Consider the following 6,000-nt stretch of genomic DNA (forward strand, 5'->3'; position numbering starts at 1 on the left):
CTTGCGGTTGGTACTGCAGACTCTTCGGGATGAGCAGTTGTATGCCAAGCTGAGAAAGTGTGAGTTCTGGATGGATAGAGTGGTCTTTCTTGGCCATATCATATCCAGGGAGGGGATTTCTGTTGATCCAAGCAAGATTGAAGCGGTACTTAATTGGTCGCGTCCGACGACAGTTGCCGAGATCCGTAGTTTTCTGGGTCTAGCAGGGTATTATCGTCGCTTCATTATGAACTTCTCTCAGTTAGCTTGACCGTTGACGCAGCTTACCCGCAAGGGTGTGGATTTCGAGTGGTCCTCCGAGTGTGAGGAGAATTTCCGTGAGCTTCGACGGAGGTTAAGTTCTGCGCCGGTGTTGGCATTACCGTCCGGATCTGGAGGGTATGTGGTATACACGGATGCTTCTTTTCAGGGGTTAGGTTGTGTCCTGACTCAGAATGGGCATGTGATTTCATACGCTTCTAGACAGCTGAAGCTTCATGAGGACAACTACCCAGTCCATGATTTGGAATTGGCAGCCATTGTGTTCGCTTTGAAGATCTGGCGTCATTATTTATATGGCGAGAAATTTGAGATCTTCACCGACCATAAGAGTCTCAAGTATTTGTTCACTCAGGCGAAGTTGAACATGAGGCAGAGACGTTGGATGGACTTGCTTAAGGACTATGATTGCGAGATTAAGTACCATCCGGGAGCTGCTAATCTCACCGCTGATGCTTTGAGTCGCAAAGTGCGACTATCCACACTTCAGACTTGTTCGATGTCTAGTGCGATCAGGGACTGTTGTACTTCGGGATATACCTTCAAGCATAAGAAATGTATGCAGAGTATCCAGATGTTTGCGATATTATCTGAGCCAGCTTTGTATTCGCGGATTCAAGATGCTCAGATGTCTGATTCAAAGATCCAGCATTTAGCTCGTCTAGCTAATGAGGGTAGATCGTCTGGATTTCATTATCAGTCAGATGGCTTTCTGTGTTTGTATGGTAGGCTTGTGATTCCGCAGGATGAAGAGTTGCGAGAGGAGATTTTGTCTCAGGCGCATCGCACTAAGTTGAGTATTCATCCTGGGATCAACAAGATGTACAAGGATCTACGTACTCATTTTTGGTGGAAGGGAATGAAACGCAGTGTTTATCAGTTTGTTTCGAGATGTTTGGTGTGTCAACAGGTCAAGGCAGAGCATCGACGACCTGGAGGATTGCTTCACAGTCTGCCTATTCCTGAATGGAAATGGGAGTTTATCACAATGGATTTTGTGACCCATTTGCCGGTATCCCCGAGGAACTGTGATGCTATCTGGGTTGTGGTGGACCGACTCACCAAGTCAGCGCATTTCATTGCCTATAGTCGAGAGTACTCTGTGGATCGCATGGCACGGATGTACATTCAGGAGATCGTTCGACTTCATGGAGTGCCTGTGAGCATTGTCAGCGATCGGGACCCCAGGTTTACTTCTAGATTCTGGGGGAGTGTTCAGCGTGCGATGGGTACTACTCTCAGTTTGAGTACAGCCTATCATCCGGAGACTGATGGTCAGTCAGAGCGCACTATCCGTACGTTAGAGGATATGCTTAGAGCGTGCGTCATGGATTTTGGTTCAGCCTGGCAGGATCATTTGCCGTTGATCGAGTTCGCTTATAACAACAGCTATCACACTAGTATTGGGATGGCACCTTTTGAGGTGTTGTACGGGCGATGTTGTCGTACTCCACTCTTCTGGGAAGAAGTGGGGGAGAGACAGGCTGAGGGACCGGAGTTTATCCAGCAGGCGATAGACATTGTTGATCAAATCAAGAAACAGATTAAGACTGCACAGGATCGTCAGGCCAATTATGCTAATATCAAGCGTAGGCCCTTGCAGTTCGAGGTCGGGGAGAAAGTGTTTCTGAGAGTGTCACCTTTCCGCAAGATTCTCAGATTTAGCCTTAAGGGCAAGTTGTCTCCCAGATTTATCGGTCCGTTTGAGATCTTGGAAAGCATTGGCGATTTGGCTTATCTACTAGCTTTGCCACCGCATCTATCCAGTATTCACGACGTGTTCCACGTATCTCTGTTGCGACGGTATGTGGCGGATGAATCTCATATTCTGCAGCGGTCTGAGGTTCAGGTAGACAAGGATTTGACTTATGTTGAGAAACCTCTTCGTATCCTGGATTATAAGGATAAGGTTTTACGGAACAAAGTCATTCCTTTGGTTTTAGTTCAGTGGCAGCGCCGAGGCACTGAGGAAGCTACTTGGGAGCTTGAGGACAGGATGCATAAAGACCATCCTGAGTTGTTTTGATTTCATTCTTTAAGATGTATTCAGTTGCAAACTCTGTAAATGTTTGATTTGAATAAAGAATGATTCTGTAACCTTGTATTGCATTTAGTACATAAGATCTATTTTCGAGGACAAAATATCTTAAGTGGGGGAGAATGTAGTACCCCGTACCCGAAATCAGTAATTAAGGGATTAATCATAATTACTTAAATAGAGTTCGGAAGCTCCGAAGGTAGGTTCGGAAGTTTCGAACAGGATCGGAAGCTCCGATGCAGGATCGGAAGCTCCGATCATATTACGTCATCCATGACGATTGGCTAGATCGGAAGCTCCGATCAGGGCCGGAAGCTCCGATCACCCCTATCCGGAGTCAACAAGTGTTATTTTGACACGTGGCAGATCAGGATCTTTGGAAGCTCCGATGGCAGGATCGGACGTTCCGATCGAGGTTCGGACGTTCCGATCAAGGATTGGAAGTTCCGATCGTTGTCTATAAATAGAAGGCCGAGACTTCACTTTCATTTGCCAATTCCGAGTTCTCCTTTCCATTCTAGTCCTTTTGGAGCTGTTCTAGTCTTCTTAGGCTTGGTCCGGAGGTCGGCGAGGCGTTCGGTAGTCGTAGCGGAGTTGTGCCCAAGTTCTGGAAGCACCGACATCAAAGGGCTAACGACGGACGAAGGTATAGCTTTTGCTTCCTATAAATATTTAGGAGTATGCAATAGCTTAGTTAAAGCTTTTAGAGCACTTTAATGATAGTGTATCATTTGGAAGTGTAGAGCAGACTATAGGCGTGGACCTAGAGTTGGTAGAGCTTGCACTGTGTTGAGGTACGGAAGTACTGTTCGAGATATCCTGACTGAGTATGCATGTATTATGTGGCTGCATGATTTATATGACATGATATTATGCTGCATTCATTTGCATCTTGCTGTATCTCTTTCGAGATGTCTGTTAGTAGGGTTGTACCCTATCCTGTTAGTGGATGGACTTCCATCGATTTGGGTCCGGCGTATCCATGGTTATCTCGGTATGGGAGCCACCTCCTGAAGCGACGGCACAGCGTGCTACATACCAGGGCCCGGTCTGTCTCTATTATCTGATCCTTGACCTCGAGTCTATAGGGAGTTCACTTTGCATGCATGTATACTCATACTCTCGTACTGAGCGTTTTATGCTCACATCTCGTACTCTGTATTTTTTGGACACCCTATTCCATGGGGCAGGTTTGCGTTTGGACGAGGAGGGTGGATCCAGGAGGGGCTAGTCAGTGGTTGGCCAGCTGGAGCTTCGTCTAGGTTTTTATTACTGTTGTTTGGGTTTATACAGCTATTCGATTTGGTTGTATATTTATTTGGATAATTACAGATTCCTTTTCTTGGGATTGTATAACGTTTATGGTTTTCGCAGTTTTTTTCTGATATCTATTTAATTAAGTAAATTGCATGCATAAGTTCTGTTTAGTAGGTGATCCGGGTAAGGGTCACTACATATGAGATATGGCAAATGGATGTAAAGACTGCATTTCTTAATGGAAACATTAAGGAAGAGATCTATATGACGCAGCCTGAGGGATACACATCCATGGGAAGCGAGCATAAGGTATGCAAGCTTCAGAGATCAATCTATGGTCTCAAACAAGCATCAAGAAGTTGGAACCAGAAATTTGATGAAACAATAAAGGATTTTGGTTTCATCAAAAACCCGGAGGAACCATGCGTGTACAAGAAAGTAGTTAAGGATGCGGTAACATTCTTAGTACTTTATGTTGATGACATTCTACTCATGGGGAATGACGTAGGGATGTTGCAGTCAACAAAGATATGGTTATCAAGTAGATTCTCGATGAAGGATTTGGGTGAGGTCTCCTATATTCTTGGGATACAGATCTATAGAGATAGATCTAAGAGAATGATAGGACTTACTCAATTAACCTACATCGAAACCATATTGAAAAGGTTTTCAATGGATGGGTCCAAGAGAGGACATCTACCTATGTGTCATGGAGTTTCTTTATCCAAGTCTATGTGTCCCAAGACTGATTAAGAGATAGAGAAGATGACACACATACCATATGCATCAGCCATTGGTAGTATCATGTATGGGATGATATCTACCAGACCGGATGTGGCCTATGCTCTGAGCGTCACGAGCAGATATCAAGCCAATCCTGGTCAAATGCATTGGAAAGCCGTGAAGGATATTCTTAAGTACTTGCGAAGGACTAAGAATGTGTTCATGGTTTATGGAGGAAGAGAATTGAAGTTGGAAGGCTACACCGACTCTAGCTTCCAATGTGACGTGGATGACTCGAAATCAACCTCTGGATTTGTATTCGTGCTCAATGGCGGTGCTGTCTCTAGGAAGAGTTCCAAGAAAGACACCACAATGGATTCCACCACTGAGGCAGAATACATTGCAGCATCAGCTGCTGCTAAAGAGGCGGTTTGGATAAGGAAATTCATCCAAGAGTTGGGTGTAATTCCTGAAGCTGTTGGTCCAGTCCCGGTGTACTGTGACAACACGGGTGCCGTTGCTCAGGCAAAGGAGCCAAGGTCTCATCAGAAGTCCAAACACGTACTGAGAAAATACCACATCATCCGGGAGATTGTGGAAAGAGGAGACATCAGTGTCGAGAGAGTGGCCTCTACAGACAATATCGCTGATCCGCTTACTAAGCCCTTGCCAGGACCATTGTTTGACAAACATCGCGAAGCAATGGGATTACGTAGTATGACTAGTTGACTTTAGGGCAAGTGGGAGATTGAAAGAGTGGGTGCCCGGTTAGCCAACTTGTGGCTAAGGGCTTTTATGACTCTATGTAAAACAATTTTTTGTTTAATATAATTTACACTTTTATAATGGTATTGACTTTATCTTTCTTCATATTGTTATATTATGATATAATATTGTTGTTTTGATAAAGACCTTGAATATACTATAGTGTATGTACGATGTGGTAACACATGGGGATGGCTATCATAAAACACATCTTATAGTCACTGTATATTCTAAACTGTTCCTAGTCAATTGAGCCGTCCGCAAAAAAAGGGATAAGGATCGCTCGAGATTGAGACTAGCATTTGCGATGCCGAGTACCACGTTTCATTGGTATGGAACATAGAGATGTTCAAAGCATGCAAATGGATATTCATATGATTAATGATCGAACTATCCTATTCGGACTTTCCAAGTGGTTATCACTTATCGAGTGGATAAAGTCCGCGGTTTTGGTTGTACACCATTAGTCCTTATTACTTGAAACATCATTGAGACTCTATATGCTAGTACTGTACTTTGACTCGTTTACCGACTCTATTGGGGTCATCAGGTATCGGGATTGGGTACAGTTACGATACATATAGGAGTCGATGCTTTGTTGTCAAGGATTCACCACATACTTGCGAGTGTGGATATCCTATGCGATCTGAGGAGATATTAGTGTGATGAATCTCTGGCCAGAGTACATGATGTGTTTTAGGTTAATTGGTTATCCTAGTAACACATGCGATGTCACTAATAGATCTCTAAGATGTTGTGCATAGTTATCGAATCTCGAACGACTCTCGATGCACCAATGGTTGTTGATTCGATCGGGATATTTGGTTGAATGGACCGTACTGTACGCTAACCAAAATCTATTGGTTCTTGCAGGCACTATCAGTAATACCTAGGGAATCATGGGGCGATGTTTCTAGACGCTCTTACCATGATTCGATGGGTAAGTCGGAAATTGTTGT

Source organism: Henckelia pumila, chromosome 1, assembly GCF_033568475.1.
Source record: "Henckelia pumila isolate YLH828 chromosome 1, ASM3356847v2, whole genome shotgun sequence".
In the NCBI taxonomy this organism is placed as follows: Eukaryota; Viridiplantae; Streptophyta; class Magnoliopsida; order Lamiales; family Gesneriaceae; genus Henckelia; species Henckelia pumila.